The following is a 16,147-nucleotide window of genomic DNA, read 5'->3' as shown; positions in this document are numbered from 1 at the left end:
CAATTCTGATTCCAATTACAATTCTGACTACAGACCAAATGGGCCCTAATTTTTTGTTCTCTTTGGAAAATTCACAAGGTCAGATATTTCTTCAATGTAAATAGTGCTGAGGAATTTCAATGACCTCTAGGCTAAAATATTTTCTTAAGATTTTTATCGAGCCAAGTTTTGAAGGAAATAGACTCTTCTAGTTTCATGGAGAGGAATCCTACAACTAAGGTCCTTATGCTCCAGTACGGAAATAGGCCCACCCAGGAAATGTGGAGCCCTTATTAAGGCTGTCAAATTTTCAGCCGTTACTCATAACATTAAGGGCCTGTTCATTTCCTCTTAACTCTTACATTTGAGGAATCCTACAATTTTAAGAGGAAAATGGTTGGTCGTTCCCTCTTATCTCTTGTCTTTTAAAGGGGAGTCTTACATTGTTTTCTGTTTTCCAATGATACCCCCACAAAACACTTATCCTTCGTATAATGCAAGGGCCTTATAAGCAATAATAATAATTATTAAATATAATTAATAACTAATTAATACCTATTATAATAATTAACCATTATTAGTTATTAATTTATTATTCTTATAATAATAATAATCATAGTTATTACTAATTGAATAATAATTATTAATTATTATAATCATTATTATTAAATAGTAATCATTATAACAAATTTTAATATTATTTCTTTATTCAATTACATAAAGGTAATAATTAATAATTAATAATTACTATTAATTAATTAGAATGAATTATTAATTAATAATAATTATTAGTTCATAATTATTAATTATTATACTAATTAGCATTAGTTATAAATTAAATGTTAAATATTGGTTTTTAATTAATTATTAACTATCAATTAGTAATGAGCAATAATTAATAATAATTATATCATTATTACTAAATATTAATTAATTATTAATCATTATAACAATTTTTAATATTAATTTTTATTGAACTAGGAAAAATTAATAATTATTAGTACAAATTACTAATCATTAATTATGATTAATTAATTATATTTAATTATTAATAATTAATAATAATTATTATTATTATTATAAAGTCATAATTGTTAATATTTTATTATTAATGAATTATATAATAATTAATTCTTAATTACTAATAAAAAATAATTAGAAATTAATTAATAAAAATTATTATTAATTACTATTAATTAATTTCGATGAATTATTAATGAATAAGAGTTATTGCAATTAATTATTAACTATTATATTAATTAATAATTAATGATTATGAAATAATAATTATTATCAATTATTAAATAATAATTATTAATCATTATAATAATTTTCTACTATTTTTTATTGAATTACATGGACAAACAGAAATTCTCATATATGGGCTTAAGATGGACATTTGACAATTTTTAGAATTCAGGATTCTTGGTTCAAAACAAAATTCTCTGATCAGAGTTCAGAGGAAAGAAAAATTTATCAATACCTATATATCTCTTAATGTAATTGCACTTTTAGATGTCAAACGTCAAAGCAAATGGATGGACCCTAAGCTTCGGTTCCTTTTTTCATAGAATGATTGTTCCCAAAGAATATAGACTTGCAGAGTTAGATAAATATACAAATGTAGTGAGGGGAGTTGAGAAAATAGCACAAGTCAAAAGTCAGAATGTTGGTCATTGCAAAAGTAAATAAGAAAAGATGGAACAAATATTTATGTGTTGGTGTTGCTGCTTCTCAGAAGAGTTAAAGCTTAAAGATTGGGTTTTGGGTGTCTAATTGCCTAACAACTCTAAAACTAATCCACCAAAGCACATGCTACATATGACATACCATCATCATCATGCTCATTTTTTGTTATCGTGTATAGCATCTTTGTTTGGAGTCCATCCAATGATGGAATCTGATGCCACATCGCATTGTCAGTTATGATATGACTTATGAGGGCTCGTTTGTCATTTCCGGATTTGAGGGTATCTTCTTTGCGGATGCATAAGAAACGGAGAAATATTAAATGATCATATACAATCTGTCGGCGGCCTATTAGCTCAGTTGGTTAGAGCGTCGTGCTAATAACGCGAAGGTCGCAGGTTCGAGACCTGCATGGGCCAAATTGTTGACGATTTTACATTTTAATGGCTTGTTTTTTTTTCTGAATAAATTAAAATGAGTGAATGATCCTCTTGTACTATAGGGTCAGTGACATATACATACATATATATATATATATATATATATATATATATATATATATATATTTGCGAAAAAAATCCCCTAAACTTTTACATTGCCACAAATACCTCTTCGGCTCAAATCAAATTACGGAAACCACCAAATTACCAAAATATCTTATTAAACTTTCTCTATTTTTTTTTTTTTTTTTCATTTTCTCTTAAAACTCTCCAACATTGAATTCCACCTATAGGGCGTTGATCATGTCTGTCTCTCCGTTCCTCTCCACCACTACTAAGAACAGCTCCCTCCAAGCAAATCCATGCAGTTATTAATTTTCGAAAAATTAGTCATTCTTGGATTCCCCAGCTTGTATCTGCAATACCTAGTTGAGAAAACCATTCATTTTTGTTGCTAAAGCATCCACAACTAAATCTGACCATCGAAAGCAAATGTTGGAGGTGAAGGTTGAGATGCAGAAGAACAATACGAGGAGTTTGAGGTAGAACTCGAGCAGCCATATGGGTTGAAGTTTGCAAAAGGCCAGGACGGTGGAATTGGGATGTTCCACTGTCTGTCGGGGACAAAATACTTGCTACCAGGTTTTATTTGCTTGTGAATTGCATTTCCGACCAAAATCATGACGATTTTTCTTTTTTTATTCTTTACAAAATTTGGATAGATTCCACAATTAACTTGTTACTTTTACGCTGTGTTTGGTTTGAAAAAAAAAAGTAGGGAAAGGAAAGGAATGATAAGAAAACCTTTAGGCTGCGTTTGAAAGAAGTGTAAATTTCGGTTCAGTGCATTATTGCACTCCGGTCCAGAATTGCATGTGTTTTGGAAACAGTGTAAAAAAGCCTCTATTATCGATGGAAATTTGCGAACACCTGATGTACAAACCATCTGCTTCAAATAGGCGGTCAGCCATTTTCTGGTCTATCTACAAGCCATCTGCTTCAACGGAAAGCCATGTTTTTGGCTTTCGAGTTGTCATTTTGGGCTCTTGTGATGTATATTTTGTGGTCTAGGTTAGTTTACCTAGAAATTAGTCTTATGAACAGTTCAAAGTATATAAAAAGTTAAATGATTTTATAAATTAAAGAAAATGTAATTTGGGTATTTCAAAACTCAAAACAGTCGGATAGGATCTTTTTCAAAGTTAGCTAACGGAAAAAGATCTTTATCTAATGGGTAAAGTTCAAGGGAGTTTTTATTGTCACTGACCCTGACCCCATAGTACACGAATAAATGCATTTACCGACTTATCCGATTAAATGTATTTACCTAAGTAAATAAATAATTTTCTAAAAAACGAACGAAATTAGAAGCAGTGGTATTAGGGTCAAACTCAAATTTCCTCGTCCTCATTATTAGCCACTAGTAATTAACGAGTACAGTGGAAATGAATGTGTCGCTCAGGTCACTACTGTGGAATAGCTTGTATAAAACATGTCATAAGCTTTTATACATACCAAAAAAAAACATGTCACATACATGCTTCTATTATAGACCATTGCAAACCCCGTTGCTCTGCCCTGATACTAATATATCACACTGTTGATGAAAGAGTCCAGCCCGTTCCAACAGTCTTTACAGCTTTGTGTTAAAAATATCTTTGTAGTTATGTGATTTATTTTATAGAAGATATTCCCAATGTAAAATTGTAAGGGGCTAACTGTTCGAAGGGTGTGAACATCAATTTTCTTTGATACAAGTCAAATTTGAAAAAAATAATAATAAAAAATCGTGATCATTCACGCATGAACATACCAGTAATAAAAAGAAGAAGAGGAGCATTTTCTCTTTCTCTTAGGCACTAACATATTGGGTAGAGTCAAGACAAGAGTCAGTAGATGCATGATTTTACACTGATCAGAGAGATTGCACCCTAATTAAGACAAGAAAAAGAAAGATAACCTCTACAACTAACTAATTAATTAAGAAAAGCAACCAATCGCATTCTGATTTTTTGCTTTGACTTCTAATATTATATTATACCACCAGCTCTCTGTACGTCGACAAGAAAGGGGTTTGGTCTACTGAGTCTCCAAAGCCATCAACTTCCTTATCTTCACATTTTGTCTCTTCTTTAGATTGTCCCCATATCACACCATAAAACCCCACTGCAATTATAGCTGAACCCACCACACTGCATTCACATAACCACAATATAGAAATAATGAAATATCATCCCACATTAAGGATTTTGTTTGAATCTTAATAATCATAGCAACAATTAATAAACATTTTCCCAAATAATAGCCTTCTTTTTCGTGAGAAGTGGAAATATAAGAAAAAAAAAAAAAAACAAGAAAACAATAACAAATTCACGTTTCTCATCCACATATTTCTTTGAAACAATTAAAACCCACAGGCCACATGGCTAACTAACCCAACAAATTAAAGCTAGTCCCACTCACTTAATGTGTGTATCATTTTTAAATTTTTAGATAAAATGGGTCATAAATTACAAATTAAACTTTATTCATGAATAGTGGATTCCAAACAAAATTGTGGGTGTGATTGCCACATATCATTAATTAGAAATTTCAGCATATAAAAACCCCTTGCCACATGGCCAAGGCCAAAATAAGCGTAGGGTTATGACTTTGAAACTCATCAGAACGACTCAGAAAAAGCTTTAGGTCCTTAAAAACAAAGGACGGAACTGTGGACAACAAGGTGGCATGGCTCGATTACTTAATTACAACTACTTCGAAACTGAAATTAGAAGCTAAGGAAATCAATCAATATATCTACCTTCCGAGATGGAGCGTATCACTATCACCAAGGAATATGACACCCATTAATGCTGCAATAACGATTCCTAAGGGCGAGAATTGAACATGGCTGCAAATACTGGCCCTTTCTTTTCTATGCACCAGGTGATAACCAAAGGAGTTATTACACTTCCAAAAGCAGCCTAAACACAGAACAACAACAAAGTTGGAAAAAGAAAATAATTTCTCCACTGCTTTTCTATATATTTTCTCTTTCTTTTTGACTTTCTTCTAATAATAGGGGCAGCAGGGTTCGATCAAAAGAGTTATACAGTAGTTTTGGTGTTTGCTTACCGAGTAGACAACTGAGATGAGTTTTACACCTGGCTCTAGAGTCCAACCCACTGGGATCTCTTTCTGCAATCAAACAAAGTACTGCAGTTTGGATGGTCCCAAAAAATGTATAGGAGTCTAATGGTCATCTCGTCTGGGTACCCTCTAACAATCACTGTCTGTAAGATACAAGAGGAACAGTTATTAGGGTATGAGTCCGAACCAAGATTTTTATTTATTTATTATTTTCATTTTTTTTCTTGTACCTGAAAAGTGTTCCAAATAGAAGCCGATAAAGAAGCAACTGCGAAGAATAGTGCACCAAGGATTCAGTCAAGGATAGAGGAAGTGGTGGTGATGAAGATGGGGTGGTTCTTCCGAATCTGATGGATGGGCCCTCCTTGTACAGGGTAACTATCAGTATCAAAGCCCCTGAGATGGACACTAAAGTCCCCACGATTTTGACTTGGTCGCTTAAGTTTCTCAGATCTAGTTTTTCCAAGCTTCAGAAAAAAAAAAAAAAGAAGAAAACAAGAATTTAATTATAAAGCTTATTATATGAATTTCAAACTTATTCAACAACCAAAAGGAAATTATTCATTGGTGAAAATTTTTGTCTATTCATCCAAATCTAAGGCTGTGAACAAGCCGAGTAGAACTATGCTTTGCACAGTTGCAGGGGTGGAGCCTCGGCCTTCCTTGGGAATGAAATGCCATTCCAACTTATTCCTATTTTCATTTTGATTCCTGTCTGAATCAAACAGATTTTTGGTTTTCAACGATTCCAACTGCGAACCAAATGGAGATCTTAAAATAAAATACAATATATAAATTACAAATAAATATAAAAATAAATTTGTCATATATGATAATATTAAAAGATAAAATATATCAAATATGAGTTTACCTAATAATAAAATCATAATTTATTAATAAAAACTGGTATAAAAAATAATGAAAATGATCCAACGTTTAATAAACTAAATATAATATTACTTTGACATATTAAAAAGTATGGAACGAATGAAACTCGCTAATATTTATGAAAAATGAAGGAGAAATCCTTATTTAAAAAATAATAATTTATAGAAAATAAAATCAAAAGAAACGAAAATTAACTGTATGCAACATTGAACCATGCAATCATTCGAGTCCGCGTTCTGTGCACCGGATGCGTGAACCTGCGAATGAGAAAACAACACGTCGAACAGGCCAATGTTAATGTCCGTCTGAGCGTTAACGTGGTCTGGTCGGTTCAATCGGACGGTTTATGCGGACATGAACCAATTCGTGCGGACACGAATCGCTGTGGAACACGGACCGAAGGGCCTCATTTCTTCGATTTTGTTTCCCTTGGAGTGCTCCTTCCACCGAACCCTACCCTTTCTCCATCGGCGGCAACAGAGTTCCGACAATTGATCGACGGCGACTATGAGACCTCCAGCGGCAATGTGTTCTTCTCTCTTCTTCTTCTCCTCTTCTTTTCATCGTCTTCTCCGATGGTAGGCGGCAATGCCCAGCCTTTTAACTCTTCTCTTCTTCTTCTTCTTTTTTGTTTAATTTTATCTTTGGTTTTTTTGTTCTGATGCAAGCTTATTGATAAAACTCTGTAGTAAGATCTTTTTCGTTTTTGTTGTTTGCTGTTCCTATCTGTAGGAAATCTCAATTTGGAAAGATAAGAGTATAGAACATTTGGATGGATGGATGCAACCAATCATTTCAAAAAAATTCAACAAATTCGACAAATCCCTAATCTCTGAATGCTCTGTTTTCTGATGCTGTTAAACCCTAAAATTTCCTACGGATAAGCAATTGCTGCATCTACCATATGCCATATGATGCTTAGATATTCAGTCTGAAAACTCTGATTCTTCTTTTCTTTTTTTTTTTGTTGATATATAATCAGGTTTAGGACCGTATACTAGCACTGGATGTAATTCGCTCTTTCTGTTTCTGGAGTGGAATCTTCACTCACGCTCATCTATTACTGTGTTTCAGTACCAGTCCTATCTGTACATGTTCGTCCTTCAGATCGGACCTATCACCAGAGAAGACAAAGAAGAAGAGGAGAAGAAGAAAAATGATCGCCGGCCCTACCACCGGAGCTACTTGTCGAAGAAGAAGAATGGAGAGTAGAAGAAGAAGAGAAGAGGAGAAGAAGAATACGTCGCCGCCGGAGGTTTTTTTGTCGCCGTCGATGAACCGCTGGAACTCTATCGCCGCTGATGGAGGAAGGGTTTGGTGTATGGGTAGGATTCGGTGGAAGAAGCTCTCAGAAAACAGAATCGAAGAAATGAGGCCCTTTTGTCCCAGACCGATTCGTATCCACGTGAAACCATCCAATTAAGTCAACCAGACCACGTTAACGCTCAAACGGACGTTAATGTTGGCCTGATCGACGTGTCATTCTCCCAAGAGATAACACTCCAACGAACGCCACTTTTATTTTTGGGGAGACTAACGATAACGAAAAGAAAACGTTTTGTTTGGTAATTGGTAGATTGTACAGTGAAAAATTTTGGCTGCTGCCGACAGTGGACAGGAATTTTGGCTGTCCACTGTTGGTGTGGACCCTGTACAGCCGTGCGCTTATGTGCGTGAAGAAGGGGATAAGGCAACACCGGAAAATAACAGCAAGAATGAAGGTGCAGGCAGGGACCAAGTTGCCGATAAGTATTATCCTGCTTACAATTGATTCAACTACAATTTCATCAATCTCCCCATCCCATCATCTGTTCAGAAGCGATTACAGACCCGATAAGTGCGAGGAGGAAGAATTTACAGAGGAGAGACAAGGTTATAGGAAGTCTCTTCTTCCTGCAACTAAGGGAAAATAAAGATAGAGAGAGAGAGAGATATGGTGTTAGACCGAGTATTTGATAGATTTTACATTGGTTGATGAATAATAATTAGTCAGAAGAGGAAAGATGAAGAGAAGAAAAGGAGGAAAGAGAGACCATAGACCTGCGAAAGATGAAGGAAGAAGGAAGGAGGATGAGCGTGGCCAAGGCATTGAGTAGAGGACGAAGACAAAATGACTCATCCCCTTAGACAGGGCTGCTTTGCTCAGTGTTGTCATCCCTATATTCAAGCATTGCACCGCTATCATGACTGCAAATGGAACCAATTTCGCCCCCATCTCTCTCCCTCTTCGTCTCTGAGGAGCGTTGGGGGGAAGAGCGTTTCTAATTTACTTTTAGATGCAGCGTAAAATACGAAGCTATACTCATCTGAAATGAAATGGCTATTCCATTGTACGAAAGAATTAAATTCGTGGGCGCCAATCGGACTGGACTACAAGGCAACAGCAATCATCCGCTCCTCACAAATGGGCGCCTCACAGTGTTGTCTTCTTTATTACCTAGAACAGGGGACGGATCTCCCCCATTCCCTTCCCATCTACTACCAACAACCATAAAAATGAAAAATCCCTTTCAAATGGAGTTTGGATTTTCTGCACTTGGTTACATATCTGCTGGGGTGCACTCCCAATCAAATTGGGACACGTAAGAATTTGCATGGCTTCTCATCTCAGGCCACATGTGTAAGTCATTTAACCAGATTCAGTGGACCCTTAGATTCACGGGACGCGAGAACCCTTCAAGAGGAGGCATGCATGTGGACTCCTTTCAAATCTGGCAAATTAACGCATAGATGATTTTCTATATTTTGTCTTTTTGCGTTCGGTTCAACCAGATGGATAAAAGTTAACGCAAAAAAAAAATAAATAAGAAAATTGAAAACTAAAAATACTATTTTTCCTCTAATTCACCATTCAAGGGTAATTTGGTCATGATAATTGTTATTTATGCTAATATGAACACCTCTACTGAGAAGCATTAACGGTGCACTAACAGAAAGTGAGTTTTGGAAAATAAAAACTTACTGACATGGTGAGTTTTAAACATTTTGAAAAGTTGTGATGAATTCAATAGAAATGTTGAAAACTCATGGTGAGTTTTAGATAATTTCCCTTTCTTCAATATCTATTTCTTTTTTTTCAAATTAAAAAGTAAAAGAGAGTAAAATAGATACTTTGACCGCCGTTAAGTTCGAGAGATAGTAAAGGCTAAAGAGGAAAAATACAAAACACTGTTACAAACCAAACCCTTCCGTAGGGTGTATGCCATTAACAACGACTACGGGGGAAAAATTTCTGGTGTTGAAATGTTTATACTAAATTGCTAGCATAGCTCCTCCATACTAAACTTGCTTTCTCTAAGTCAAGGTTCTGTGTCTTTTATGCCGCAAATGAGAATAAAAGCAACAATATGCTATATCCAATTGATTGAGGTGAAGATTCAGAACTCATGAAGTTGAGATAAGTTCAAGAGCAAAATTTATAAACGTTAATTACTCTATAAAAAGGAAGCCATTAACGAATCCAATTCAAAATGAGCTGAGGTGTTTTGAAAAAAGCAGAGTACTCAAATGAAGAAGAAATGATGGGCACCTGAAACAATTACTTGCAAATGACTTCCACCCTTATTTGGCCTGCAATCTTTTGTTAATGCATCAGGTTAGAGGTGGCTTGGTTTGCAACAATTTTCTTTGTACTCATCAGTCAAGATTTCATATGCTTCACAAATTTCTTGAGAGTTTTCTATAACAATGTCTTCACCTGTGGAAATTGGCATTTATGGAGGTGTGAACTCCCCTCCCACCGGCACAGAAAAAAGGGAGTACATACACATGTCAACATCTCGTATGCTTGTAAATTAAAAGGTTGGTCTACACAATTTACGATTATTCCTTGTTTGCTTAAAAAAATCATGGTGTGGAATCAAATTCCACAACCAACACTTAAAAAAAAAATCGAAACGATAAACAATTTGCTTTTTGTGAGGTTTAAACCAAATACCAACAAACAAGTCCAGACCTCCTGCCCACGTTTATCATAGTCATACATAGAGGACATCTTATCCTCTGCATAGTATTATGCAGGGGGAGATGTTCTCAATTCACAGGGGATAGTGTGTTGCAGGTAGAAATGGGCAAAATTCTTGTGGGCAGGAGATTTGGAGTCCCATCAAACAAGAGGCTCTTCTTGTGCCTCACGTGCAACCCTGTTTTTATCACAACCCTAATCCCTGTTGATTTTTATTAGTAACTTAATATTTATTGTTTTTATTAATAAACATTATTTAATATTTTTATTATTTTTATTAAAATTTCCTAAATTTTTATTGTATTAATATTACTATTATGTTAATCGGATCGATTTTTTATTGGCAAAAGATTCCCTATAATTTTTTGATAGTTATTAACTTTGCTTAATAATTTCCACAAAAAAAAGAGTTGTTAATAAAGTTCTTAATAGCTTAATTATATTTTCAAAACATTGTCTAGCCAATACATCGACCTCATAAAGTTGCACTCTGTTCATTATTCCATAAAGCTATTAACAATACCGAAAAGTTAAGTTATTAGTTAATAAATTTTAATTTAGGTAATTAACTTTTTAGGATTAATTAAGCAATTAAGTTATTTCTTTAACTAATAATTAATAACTTAATGAGTAAATAATAATAATATTTAAGTTGTCAGATGGGTCTGGTTGACCCTAATGTTGGTCAATAACAAGGAAGACCCCACAAAAATCATCTTCTTTGCCCATTAATGAAAAAAGGAAAAGAATAGCAGATTTTTTTTTTAAGTTTTTCATTAAGGATAAATAAAACCTACACCAAGTAGAGATACCTTACCATCAATCTGTGGCCCCTGTGCTGTAATCACCAACCAATCATTTCTCTGTGTGTGGGAAACCGGCAAATATCATCAAGAAAACGACAAATACCTTAAGGTTATATTTGGTTTGACGGAAAAGGTAAGGAAAGGGAGAGAAAGATAGAAAACCAATACAAGAATTGTAAAGATTTTCTTACTTTTCCTTTTCTTTATCTACATTTTCCTTCAAACCAAACATAGCCTAAAAGCTAAGTCGCTAGATACACTTTATGAAAACTCCGACAAATACCTTAAGGTTATATTGTGTATTTTTTAGATAATTCTACAAAGTAAAATCATCACCAGAGAATCCTATCGTTAGAAAATTTGAATATGATATTTGCTGTCCATGTGAGAATGTCATCGTAGGGAGACGTTCCATTAATTGATGGAACTTTAATGGATAAACCCAAGTGCCTATTTTTGAAAGTTCAGGGTATTCAAGTATTGCAATTGAAACTTCAAGTACCTATTTGTTACTACCCCCAAAGTATAGGGTACCGATGTGTAATGTACCCTAAAAACAAAATCCACCGGAAGAAAAATTCATGAGTGAGTTTTGATTTGTCAAAACTCTTTCCATACCATATTTTTTCCATATCATAGATTTTTCCTTTAAAAATAGGAATCTTTTGTAGGAATAAGATCTTCACGTTATGTACCTTAAAAATAAGGGAAATTGTTTAAAACCCACCATGACCTTTCAGCATTTCTCTTAAGCTCACCATAACTTTTCAAAACGCTTAGGGAATCCCATGCCAATGATTTTTTGTTTTCCAAAACTCACCATCTGTTAGAGGACCATTAATGTTCATTGACAGAAGTTGTCCACATTAGCATTAATGTAATTTTTATGATCAAACTGCTCCTGAATGGCATGCCGGACCTATTAAACATACTTTTATGCCAGCCTATTTTTTATTCAATACACCTTTATTCCAACTGACATCTGATAGAAGTGGACATTGGATCCTACAAGCCATATGTCTACTTCTTGACCATAGATCTTTTCTTGGTCTCAGTTCCTTTTGCATGTGAAATTAAAAGGGATAAAGTGACAATTGTGTAGTGCAAGTAGATGTGGAGCGTCAGATGAATTTTTTATTCGAATCAGAAGTGTTCCTTTTTTTATTTGAAGCTCCCTTTTTACTTAAATATGTAAAATGGGCAGAAACTTTTTTTAGACTGAAATATTTGAGATATATTTTTGTTGTTTTTTCACCAAATATTTTCTTTATTTTACATTTACAATAGAACAAAGGGTAAAATAAATATCTATGAGATTGGTTGAGAGTAGACCTGTCCATGGGCCAGGTAGTCCAATGGGCCCGACCTTATCTAAGACGGGCTTGGACAGGATTTCAAGCCTATGAGCTTGGGCTTAGACCTAAAACATCGGGCATGACCTTTTTTCAAGCCAAGCTCGTGCTTTCTCAAAAAATACCAAGCTTGACTTGATAATGTATTATATAATAAAAATATATTTTGTATAATAAATAAAAATATATTTTTATTATATTATATATTTTCTTTATTATTCTTCTCTTTTTTCAAGTAATAGTGAGATCATTCATTATCATTTAGGTTTTGATGTCTTTTAAGATAAATAAGGCAGTTGTTTATTGAATAAATAAGAAAAAAATTATTTTTCTAATTTTTTGGCCGGGCTTGGACTTGGGCCAGGGGGCCTGAGTATATTTTATTAATACAAGGACTGGCCCATGAACAAGTCTAGTTGAGAGGAAAAAATGACAGAAAGGAGAGAGAGAGAGAGAGTAGGAAAGGGGGAAGGGAGAAACTAAGGTGAGCAAGGGTGGCATTCTTAATCTAGCAAAATTTAAGTGAAAGTGAAATAATTTTGTTTATCCATACAAAAAAAAGTCAAATTGAAATAGCAGTATTATGACATTCTTAATCTAGCCAAATTGGTTTGAATCCAGCTCAAGTTTTATTTAAGATTAAAAATATTATTATGAATTTTTTAAAATGGAAATGATGTTATATTTTACTATACAAATTGCTTGGGATAGGTTCTCTAGTTGGGTGTGTAGGAAGTTTTTAAGAACTCTAAACATTTTAAATTTGTATAAATCCTATAGGGAGTTTTTTTGGGTGGGGGGATAGGTTCCATAGTACTAATTATCCAAAACAGTTAAATGGAAGAATTTCTAATTATTTTTTCAAAAGGAAAATAAAAATTTTGACTACTCAAAATTAAATAAAACAATGTCTTTCTAAATTACAAAGAACTAATTGACATATGATTTAATATTTTTCTAACCGACTATATTTGTAACTACCAATAACTTAATTTTCTAAGTTGCTTTTATATTGTAATACATATACCAATTGTTATATTGATTTTTATATTAATTGTTATGACTTAAGTATATTTTAATAATCTAGGTTTTTATAGTAAATTGATATATTTATTTAATTTTTCTATAGACATCCAAAAATACTTATTTTTTCTTATTTCCTAGATACATTTTATGTTAATTAATTTCCAAAATTATACATAGGTTATTGCAGTGTTTTAAAAACCGACCCAAAGGCCGAACCGTTTTTGCCTCTTGGTCATGGGTCATCGGTTCGAATGTCCAGGTTGAACTGGTCAAACTGTGCCACATCAACTTGTGCGTGTGTATATATGTACAAATACATATTTTATCAATAAATAATGTATAATTATATTTTAGACATGATATAAGTTATATTTTATATTTAATTTATATTTTTAATTCAGTTCTAATTTTTATGTATAAAAACATTAAAAATTGCAATTTGAGGCCAAAAAAGGGTTTTTTTTCATGAAAATGTGGGGCAAGGCGTCTTGGGACGTATAGATCTTGTAAAGTTACCCAAAATCAAGAAAAATCACCTAAATTGGACATTAGAGTGCAAAGTTATGGCCTTTTGAAGTTTGCATACATAGTTAGTTTGCAACTTGCATCTCGGTGATCGGGTCAACAGTTTGATGGCTTAACCATTTGGATCAACGATTTTATTGACTTTTCAATAGTTTTTGGGGCAATGCCGGGTTTTATAAGAACTGGACCTAGAAAATCGATTGAGTGATAGTTCGAACGGTTCAACCATCTGGGTCAACGATGGGTTAAAAACAGTTATTGAATTGATATAAATTAAATTTGCAAGAGAATTAGTAGAAATTCCAGATAATATTTGTTTACTCTTTTAATTTAATATAATCTAATAAATAAAGTTTTTAATGTAATACATAGAATATTATATTATTATAAAAATAGATCAAATAGATCAAATTTTAATAATGGGTTAGGTTCGGTTTAGATATGAATAGGCCAAATTAATAAAATTAGTGATGGGTCTAGTTGGTGTTTGGTTTTAATAACAGCTCCGGTTCAAGTATATTCTATTAGATCAAATTTTAGGATCTAGGTAAATCTGCATGACCTTTCCTTCACCCGTTTTATGTTTTTGTCTCTACAAAACCCGAAATATCACCCTCAACAATAATAGGGTACTCTATAATATATGCCATATGTCACTTGAAGTAGATAGGTTATCATACAAAGCATTCAAATTGTTACTTTAATTATTATAACATAATAGGGAAACTTTAACATAGGTACTAGAACATTGGTAATATGTTATAATAATAGAATACTATAACATAGGTCTTAATAACGATAGTTTAGTAAAAGCACATCCGTTCAATTGCTATCTTGTCTTGTTAGGAGAAGTGAAATGGTAAGATGGAGTTAATTTCTGGGAGGTTTTTCCTTAATTTTTAAATAGGTACATTGAAATTTTATATTTTTTATTTTTTATCAACTAAAAATTTTGAAAATATTTTAAGAGATTTTTATTTTTGATGGGGTAGAAACTTCTTTTCAATCAAAAAGTGTTTAAGCATTAGCGCGTTAATAAAACATTTTCTATAAAGGGTAAATCGCAGATTAGTACCCCTATACTCTATTTTACTAGTCACTATTGTTCGCTTTATGTCCTAACTTTTCTGTGCTATATGGAAAAATGTTGTTGAAGAAGACAACGTTGTTGCTAGAGAAGAGGGATTGGAAAAGACAAGTAATTCTAGTCATTGCTGGGGAAGACAGTCAAGGTAAAATGGTCTTAAAAATATTAAAAGGGTAATTTTGGCATTTAAAAAATTAAGCTTCACATAGTCATGTGATACAAATAACTAACGGAATGATAACGACGGATACTAATATTAAAAGTTGACGGTTTTCGGGAGTTCATGTACTACAATGAAACGTTTTGAAGTTCAGATACTAATTAAAGTGATACTAGCCCCAGAGTAGGGGTACTAATCTGCAATTAACCCTTTCTATAAAAAACATTTACATTGGAAAATGTGAAATGCTTGCGAAGTTCCTCGCATCAACATCTTTTCAACATTTATAGAAAAAAAAAAAAACCAAGAAACATTTACATGAGAAGTTCTAAAAAGCCATTCACCAGGAAAGAAAAGAACAAGTGAAAGGCAAATTTGACCTTAATCTTTATAAAAGTAGTAGGAAAAAGATCCTAGTTTCAAGCACTAACACCATTAAAGCTTTGTCTGTTTTTGACGATTATGGCAATGTGGACTATCCTTTGATATCCAATGAAGAAAACCCTCTAAAACAGAAGCCATCACCGATGAAAGCCTATGGGGAAGAATTATTGCCCTATTCCTTCATATTTTGTGCCATAGCAGATTACATCACACCGAATCTCTCTTCCCGGCAAGTTTTTCTTCATCAAACCTTTTGTTGACAAAGGAGTAGATCTGCCATTAGAAAAGTATGAGTCGTTTAATCCGACCAAACACTATGACATCTCAGTACATCCTCTCCTAACGGCTCAAAACCCTTTGTTTTATCTCAACACTATTGAAATGCAAGTATGCAGCCCACACAGGGGGGCTCTTCATCTTGTACGTTTCGATCTTTCCACCTATTCCTTGTGCCTAAAGCTGAGTCCAGCAAAACAGATGCACAGCATCCATGAAATAAAAACGCAAGTAACCCATAAATTATAAGTAAAAGCAAAGACATACATTGTAAAAGTGAATAGCAGGTGAGAGTTGCCACAACCAGTAACAATATTTGTAGCAACAAAGCTACTATTGCCACCATGGAGCTCCAGCGACATCTTGAGTTTAACTGAAGTTGGAGTTCATAGAAATGAGATGATCTATCCAGTGCTTCCTACCTTTTGCCAAGCGATTG

General features: G+C 33.4%; 1 non-coding gene and 1 pseudogene across 2 annotated transcripts; one reads left to right on the top strand and one right to left on the bottom strand.

The window, feature by feature from the left end:
* The first annotated feature begins 2,013 nt into the window (after positions 1-2,013).
* TRNAI-AAU (transfer RNA isoleucine (anticodon AAU)) lies at positions 2,014-2,087 on the top strand. Its single transcript has one exon. It is a non-coding gene; the product is annotated as a tRNA-Ile (tRNA).
* Positions 2,088-3,918: 1,831 nt separating this feature from the next.
* Positions 3,919-16,070, bottom strand: LOC104595370 (WAT1-related protein At5g40230-like; annotated as a pseudogene). The gene is made up of 6 exons (XR_016083488.1): positions 15,976-16,070; positions 7,826-7,885; positions 5,471-5,707; positions 5,226-5,383; positions 4,912-5,074; positions 3,919-4,300 (listed from the first exon to the last, which is right to left on the bottom strand). The product of XR_016083488.1 is annotated as a WAT1-related protein At5g40230-like (transcript).
* Positions 16,071-16,147: the final 77 nt, after the last annotated feature.

The sequence above is a fragment of the Nelumbo nucifera genome, chromosome 3, assembly GCF_055504915.1.
Source record: "Nelumbo nucifera cultivar China Antique chromosome 3, China Antique-T2T, whole genome shotgun sequence".
Taxonomy (NCBI): domain Eukaryota; kingdom Viridiplantae; phylum Streptophyta; class Magnoliopsida; order Proteales; family Nelumbonaceae; genus Nelumbo; species Nelumbo nucifera.
This window is presented reverse-complemented; position numbering and strand designations above follow the sequence as displayed.